Source organism: Natator depressus, chromosome 12 (assembly GCF_965152275.1).
Source record: "Natator depressus isolate rNatDep1 chromosome 12, rNatDep2.hap1, whole genome shotgun sequence".
Classification (NCBI taxonomy): Eukaryota; Metazoa; Chordata; order Testudines; family Cheloniidae; genus Natator; species Natator depressus.
The window spans coordinates 241,665-249,357 of record NC_134245.1 but is presented as its reverse complement, the minus strand read 5'-3'; the positions used below and the strand labels follow the sequence as shown (position 1 = coordinate 249,357).

Sequence of the window (7,693 nt, the reverse complement as noted above, 5' to 3'; positions counted from 1 at the left end):
TCGGCTCTCGCAGCGGCTCTGGCGAGGGATGGTGCCGGAGCTCTCGCCGGAGGGGAACACGGCAGGAGGGGGCCTGAGCCGCTTGGGCCTCTTTCCAAGGAGGCGAAACCAGGCCTCCGCTCTCTGCCCTCTGCAGACCTGGCTGCGAGGTCAGTGCTTCCAGTTCCTCCTCCGCACTCGCTGTCGTCCTCCTCACCGGCCGTGGGCGTCCTCGCCGGGGACGGGGCTCGGGGGGGTTAAGCCTGGGGAGGGGCCAGAGTCTCCTGAGCAGAGTGACTCTGTGGGGTGCCGTTAGAAAAGGGGCTTTTTGGTTGTGATGCTCAAGGTGTAACGGGAGGAGAGTGGAGGGCGGATCCCCGCCGTGTGGGAGAGGCAAACAGAGGAGCCTACGAGACGTTGCCGACTGAGATGGTAACTTACTTGTTTTTTTCCCCTTGTGCTGGGTTTAGTACCAAGGAAAAAGAAGTCAAGCCTCAGAGTCTACTGCCCTCTTGCGACGGAAAGTGAGCGAGAGCAGTGTTACGAATTACACCTTGTAGGACACGCACACAACTGCTGCGAATTATACCTGGTAGGACACGCACACAAGTGCTACGAATTACACCTGATAGGACACGCACACCAATGCTGCGAATTATACCTGATAGGTCACGCACAGTTCGAATCTAGGCTGAGGCACAGAAATAAAGTCCACAACTGCAGAGTTCCCAAAAGACACTAAGTTTATTACGCTCGAGCGTGGTGCCCCCCTGCTAGCCAGGAGGGGACCCTGAATGCAAATTATACAAAGGTTATATACCTTTTAGCAAAGCATGTTGCCCTCGTGCATCGGAAACCTTAGCCAATAAACAAACCCTTGTCTTATCTACCACCTATCCCTGCTTGGTGCATTCCTCGTGCTATACCAGTATGTTAATTACACAGCATGGTCCTAAAGCCATGCATCAGTAACTTTTATTATCACGATGGGAGGCCTCACATCAAGGCCAAGAGACAGGGAGTTAGAGACTGACAAAAACCAGATACTGCAAATCAAGGCAGGCTGGAGACAAGGAGGAGGATTTTCACATGGATTCAGTATCTAAGGATTACTCCTCCTGGTGTATGATATGCTGGCATTTAAACAATGGTGGGTCCCAGACCAAAATGGAGTCACATGTGCTAACTTTTCCTTAACAGCAGCGAGCCTGTGACCGTTGGTGATGCCAGGCAAGAGCCCTCCATCTGGGAGCCGAGCAATCGCCAGTCTCGGTGAGGTAAGTGTCCGGTTTGGTGAGGACTCTACTCACGCCCCACCTGAGTCCGGGTAGGGAAGCCCCGTAAATTAGGGTTCGGTTTGTAAGAAAAGGTTCCTGATCAGCTGTGGTTACGAGGGAGAAAACATCCCCATTTTCAGAGGCTGCTCGTTTCTCTGGTCAGGAACGGTGTCTCCTCCGCAGCAGAAGGTTGGATCCAAGAGGATGACTCCAGGTGGTGAGTGGCTTGCCCTGCTCTCATGTTTCTCTGTCTTCTCTCGTGTGTTCGCCAACTCTCTCTCTCTCTTCTCTCCTCTTCTCTCCTCATGCCGTGTCCCTTCACAGGACACGGGTAGGTGTGCATTCCCACAGGTGAGGTCTCGGGAGCCATGGAGAAGTCGGAGCGGAGGAAAATCATGCCGAGCAGTGGGTGCGAGTGTGGAGGGGTGACTGTCGGGGTTAACTCTGTCTCGATTCATCGCGTGGGGCTGATGCGCGGATGAAGGCAAGATTTCCAGCACCAATGGAGCATTGTATAATGATAGCCTACGCGATGTGACCCACTGAGATGGTAACTTCTTTGTTTTTCCTCCTTGGTCTGGGTTTAGTACAAACAGTTGACTCCCCTCATCGGATGGAAAGCGAGCGAGAGCGGTGAGCCCGCGAGCACTGTTGATGCAGCCAGGAGTCGTCCGGTTGGCAGCGGAGCAGTCGCGAATGTCAGTGGGATAAGTGTCTGGTTTGGTTAAGGCTTTGCTCACGGCCCGCCTGGCTCCAGGTAGGGACTCCCCATCAGCTGGGGCTGGATTTGTGAGAAATGTTTCCTGACCAGCTGTGGTTAGGAGAGAGACAAGGTTCCCATTTTCAGGGGCTGCTCATTTCTCTGGCCAGGAATGGTGTCTCCTTCGCAGGAGAAGGTGGCATCTAGGAGGATGACTCCAGCTGGTGAGTTGCTTGCCTTCCTCCCATATTTTTCTCTCTTCTCTTGTGTGTTGGCCAACTTTCTCAGTCTCTCTCTCCTCTGCTCTCCTGGTGCCGCCTCCCTTTGTAGGACACGGGTAGGTGTGCATTCCCACAGGTGAGGTCTCGGGAGCCATGGAAAAGTCGGAGCGGACGAAAATCATGCAGGGCAGTAGAAAGGCTGTTGAAAGTACCTGAAGAGACAAAGGAAATGAGAAGGGGGAAGTCCAGACTAAGACAGGAGTCTAGTCTGTAAAGAGAAACAACGGGAAGTCTAAGCTACAGAAACTCTTCAAGTTGCCGAAAGACATTTAGGATGGGAAATTACTTCCTGAATCCAGTCTCTTTAAGATCTTAGGCTTAGTATGTGTGTGTATTTGTATTTGCTCAGTAATCTGCCTTCTTCTGTTTCCTCTCTTATAATCACTGAAAATCTACCTTTTATAGTGAAACTATTTTTGTTTATTATTATTATTATTATTATTATTAAACTCAGTTTGTGCAGCTGGTGCTCCGTGAGGAAATGTTTTGTGTGTTACTCCAAGGGGCTGCCCGGTGTCACTCTTCCTCCATGAGGGAAATGATTTGTGCAATACCCTGAGTGGCCACCGAGTGTCACTGTTGCTCCACGAGGGAAATTGTTGGTGCATTACCCTGAGTGGTGTGAAGGAAAAGTTAGCATATGTGACTCCATTTTGGTTTGAGGCCCACCATTGTCTAAAAGCAAGCACATCATGCACCAGGAGGAGCGTTTCTTAGATACTGCATTCCTGTGAAAATCCTCCGCCTCCCCCCCCCCCCGGTCTCCAGCCTGTTTTATCTCCCGGTTTCTGTTCTTTGTCTGTTCCTAACTCCCTGCCTCCTGGCCTTGATGTGGGCCTCCCATCCTGATCAGAAAAGTTACTGGTGCATTGCTTTAGGACCATGCAATGTAGTTGAAGTCATGGTTTAGCGCGGGGAATGTACCTAGCAGGGATAGGTGGTAGGTAAGGGAAGGGTTTGTCTATTGGCTAAGGTTTCCGATGCACGAGGGCAATGTGCTTTGCTGAAAGGTCTATAATCTTTGTATAACCTGCATGCGGGGTCCCCTCCTGATGAGCAGGGGGGCACCACGCTCGAGTGTAATAAACTTAGTATTTTTGGGAACCCTGCCGTTGTGGACTTCGTTCGTGTGCCTCAGCCTAGACTCGAACTGTGCGGGACCAATCGGGTATCATTCGCAGCAGTTCCTGTGCGTGACCTATCGGGTATCATTCGCAGCTGCTTGTGTGCGTGACCTGTCAGGTATAATTCGTAACAGTGGCCACCCACTCTCACTGTTGCTCTGTGAGGGAAATGGTTTGTGCATTATCTGGATTGGCCACCTGGTGTCACTGTTGCTCCGTGACGGAAGTGCTTTGTGCATTACCCTGAGTGGCCACCCGGTGTCACTGTTCCTGTAGGAGGGAAATGATTTGTGCAGGATTTGAATTTGCCACCCGGGGTCACTGTTGCTCCGTGAGGAAATGCTTTGTGCATGACCTGAATTGGCCACATACATCACTGTTGCTCCGGGGGGGGGGGGGGGGATTGTTTGTGTGTTACTCCTGAGTGGCCACGTTGTGTCACTGTTGCTCCATGACGGAAGTGCTTTGTGCATTACCCTGTGTGGCCACCCAAGACAACACACACATCACACACAAAACATCACACACACAAAACACGACAGACGACACTGACACACACACACACAACACGACACCGACACACATACACAGAACATGTCACACATACAGAAACACGTCTCTCACACACACACAACACAGGACACTGACACACACAAACAACATGACACACAAATAAAATGACACACAAAACAGCACACAACACGACACACAAAAATCAGACATGACACCGACACATACACACACACACACACGAGACGAGGCACAAAACGGCAGACAACGTGACACAGAAATCACACACGACACCGACACACACACACACACACAAGACGACTCACAAAACGGCAGACAACGTGACACAGAAATCACACGACACCGACACCCACACACAATATGACACACAACACCTCACATGACACACAAAACGGCACACGTGACACACACACACAACACGATGCACAAAACATTGCACACAAAATATCACACACCCACACACAACACGACACACACACAGACAACACGACACACGACACCGACACACGACACACAAAACGGCACACGACACAAGACACAAAAATCTCACACAACACATGACACCGACACACACAACATGCACACAAAATGGCACACAACACGGCACATGCACACAACATGGCATACAACATGGCACACACACACTCAACATGGACCACAACACGCACACATAAACACGTCTCACACACACAAAACGACACACAAGTCACACACACAACACGTCACACGACACATGCAACACGACACACACAACACGTCACACAGCAGAAGGTTTCATCTCGGAGGAGGATGCCCCGGAGTCCCCGGGCGATGCTCTGGAACTGCTCCCCAGGAAGCCAGGCAGGACTCTGGGGCAGTCTCCTCTCGGGGAGCAGCCTGTCTGCAGGACACACAGCTCCCCCGGCTCCACCTTCCTGGCTCTGACCTCGGAGCCTTCAGCCTCCTCTGCCCCTCCCTGCGCTTCCCACAGCCAGTCCGCCCAGGCGGGGTCCTGGGGGAGCCAGAGGGTCCTGCCCCCCAACTCCGCAGTCAGACGGGACTCTCAGCCAGCCAGGAAAACAGAGATTTATTAGACGACAGGGACATGGTCTAACACAGAGCTTGTAGGTGCAGAGAACAGGACCCCTCAGCCTGGTCCATTTTGGGGGGCAGTGAGCCAGACAACCCCGTCTGCCCTTCACTCCATGTCTCCAGCCAGCCCCCAACTGAAACTCCCCCCAGCCCCTCCTCCTCTGGGCTTTGTCCCTGTCCCCGGCCAGGAGGTCACCGGATTCCTTTGTTCTCCAGCCCTTTAGCTCTCACCTTGCAGGGGGGAAGGGCCCAGGGCATCAGGTGCCAGGAAAGAGGGTGTCGGCCATACTCTGTGTCCAGACCCCTGCACACACCTGCCCTCCAGAGCTCTGCAACGATCATACACCCTTACCCCACCACCTAGACCCTTAAGAACTGCATAGGGGAAACTGAGGCACCCCCACACGATTCACAGGAAACATGAAGTCCCGCTTCATCACAGATGACTCCAGGAGGTGAGTTGCTTGCTATCCTACCATGTTTTTCTCTGTCTCTCCTCTAGTATGTTGGCCAACACACACTGTCTCTGTCTCTCTCTCTCTGTCCTTGCCTTTCCCTGTGCTGTCTCCCTTCACAGGACACGGGCAGGCACGCTAGGTGTGCATCCCCTCAGGCTGTCTCGGAAGCCAAGAAGCAGTAGGAGGGGACGAAAATCATGCAGGGCAGTGGCTGCGAGAGTGGAGCGGTGACTGTCGGTGTTAACTCCGCCTCTGTGCGTCGAGTGGGGCCGATGTGGGTGGGATGAAAGAGTGAGGCAGGGCTGAGGGCAAGATTTCCAGCACCAATCGAGCTTTGTGGAGTGATGGCTCATGCTTGGCTTTTGCAGCTGCTTTTGCAGAGGAATAGTCCAGGAGCTCTAGCCGGAGGAGAATATGGCAGGAGTGGACCTGAGCAGCTTGGACATCCTTCTAAGCAGACGTGAAGAGTCGTCAGCTTTCTGCCTCCCGCATAACTGGCTGTGAGTAAGCGGTCAGTGCTTTCAATTCCTCATCTGTACTCCCTGTATTACTCTTCACAGGCCGCGGGCTTCCTTGTTGAGTACGAGGCTCTGGGATTAAGGCTGAGGAAGGGACCAGAGTCTCCTGAGCAAAGTGATGATTTTGGGTGCCGTTACAATGGACACCTTCTACTTGCAGTTGTAAAATAGGAATGCAAGATGGGTTGAGGGCGGAGCCATGGGATACGGGAGATGTGAAATGAAGAGACTATGCAACATTGCAGACGGAGATGCTCATATTTTTTGTTTTCCCCCCCGTCTGCTGGGTTTAGTACCAAGGAAAAAGAAGTCAAGCCTCAGAGTCTACTGCCCTCATGCGATGGAAAATGAGTGAGAGCAGCGAGCTTGTGACCGTTGTTGATGCCAGGCAAAAGCCCTCCATCTGGGAGCTGAGCAGCCGCCAGTCTCCGTGAGATAAGTGTCTGGTTTGGTGAGGGCTCTCTTCATGCCCCACCTAAGTCCAGGTAGAAAAGCTCCGTAAGGTAGGGCTGGGTTTCTAAGGAAAGGTTCCTGACTAGCGGAGGTTACGAGGGAGAAAAGGTCCCCATTTTCGGAGGCTGCTCATTTCTCTGGTCAGCACTGGAGTCGCGTCCGCAGCAGAAGGTTGCATCTGGGAGGATGACTCCAGGTGGTGAGTTGCTTGCTATCCGACCATGTTTTTCTTTCTCTCTCTCCTCTAGTATGTTGGCCAACACACACTGTCTCTGTCTCTCTCTCTCGCCTATCCTTGTGCTGTCTCCCTTCACAGGACACGGGCAGGCACCCTAGGTGTTCATCCCCACACGCTATGTCTCGAGAGCCATGGAGAAGTTGGAGGGGACGAAAATCGTGCAGGGTAGCGGGTGCGAGAGTGGAGCGGTGACTGTCGGTGTTAACTCGGTCTTTGTTCATGGAGTTGGGGCTGATGTGGATGGGATGAAAGAGTGAGGCAGGGCTGAGGGCAAGATTTCCAGCACCCATCGAGCTTTGTGTAGTGATGGCTCATGCTTGGCTTTTGCAGCTGCTCTTGCAGAGGAATTGTGCAGGAGCCCTAGCCAGAGGAGAAATGGCAGAGGTGGACCTGAGCAGCTTGGACATCTTTCCAAGGAGACATAAACAAGCCACGTGTTTCTGCCTTCTGCATAACTGGCTGTGAGGTCAGTGCTTTCAATTCCTCATCTGTACTCCCTGTAGTACTGTTCACAGGCCGTGGGCTTCCTTGTTGAGTACGAGGCTCTGGGATTAAGGCTGAGGAAGGGACCAGTCTCCTGAGCAAAGTGACGATTTTGGGTGCCATTACAATGGGCGCCTTCTAGTTGCAGTTGTAAAGTAGGAACGGGAGATGGGTTGAGGGCGGAGCCGTGGGATACGGGAGATGTGAAATGAAGAGACTACACGACATTGCAGACGGAGATGGTAATTTTTTTTGTTTTTCCCCCACTCTGCTGGCTTTAGTACGAAGGAAGAAGAAGTCAAGCCTCAGAGTCTACTGCCCTCATGCGATGGAACGTGAGTGAGAGCAGCGAGCCTGTGACCGTTGGTGATGCCAGGCAAGAGCCCTCCATCTGGGAGCCGAGCAAGCGCCAGTCTTGGTGAGATAAGTGTCTGGTTTGGTGAGGGCTCTCTTCACGCCCCACCTGAGTCCAGGTAGAAAAGCCCTGTAAATTAGGGTTTGGTTTGTAAGAAAAGGTTCCCGATCAGCTGTGGTTACGAGGGAGAAAACATCCCCATTTTCAGAAGCTGCTCATTTCTCT

The 7,693-nt window shown here is 52.5% G+C and overlaps 1 long non-coding RNA gene across 1 annotated transcript; it reads left to right on the top strand.

Annotated features, from left to right (window-relative positions):
• The first annotated feature begins 1,191 nt into the window (after positions 1-1,191).
• Positions 1,192-2,011, top strand: LOC141996767 (uncharacterized). Its single transcript, XR_012641603.1, has 3 exons — positions 1,192-1,256; positions 1,581-1,740; positions 1,844-2,011. It is a non-coding gene; the product is annotated as an uncharacterized LOC141996767 (long non-coding RNA).
• The last annotated feature ends 5,682 nt before the right edge of the window (positions 2,012-7,693 follow it).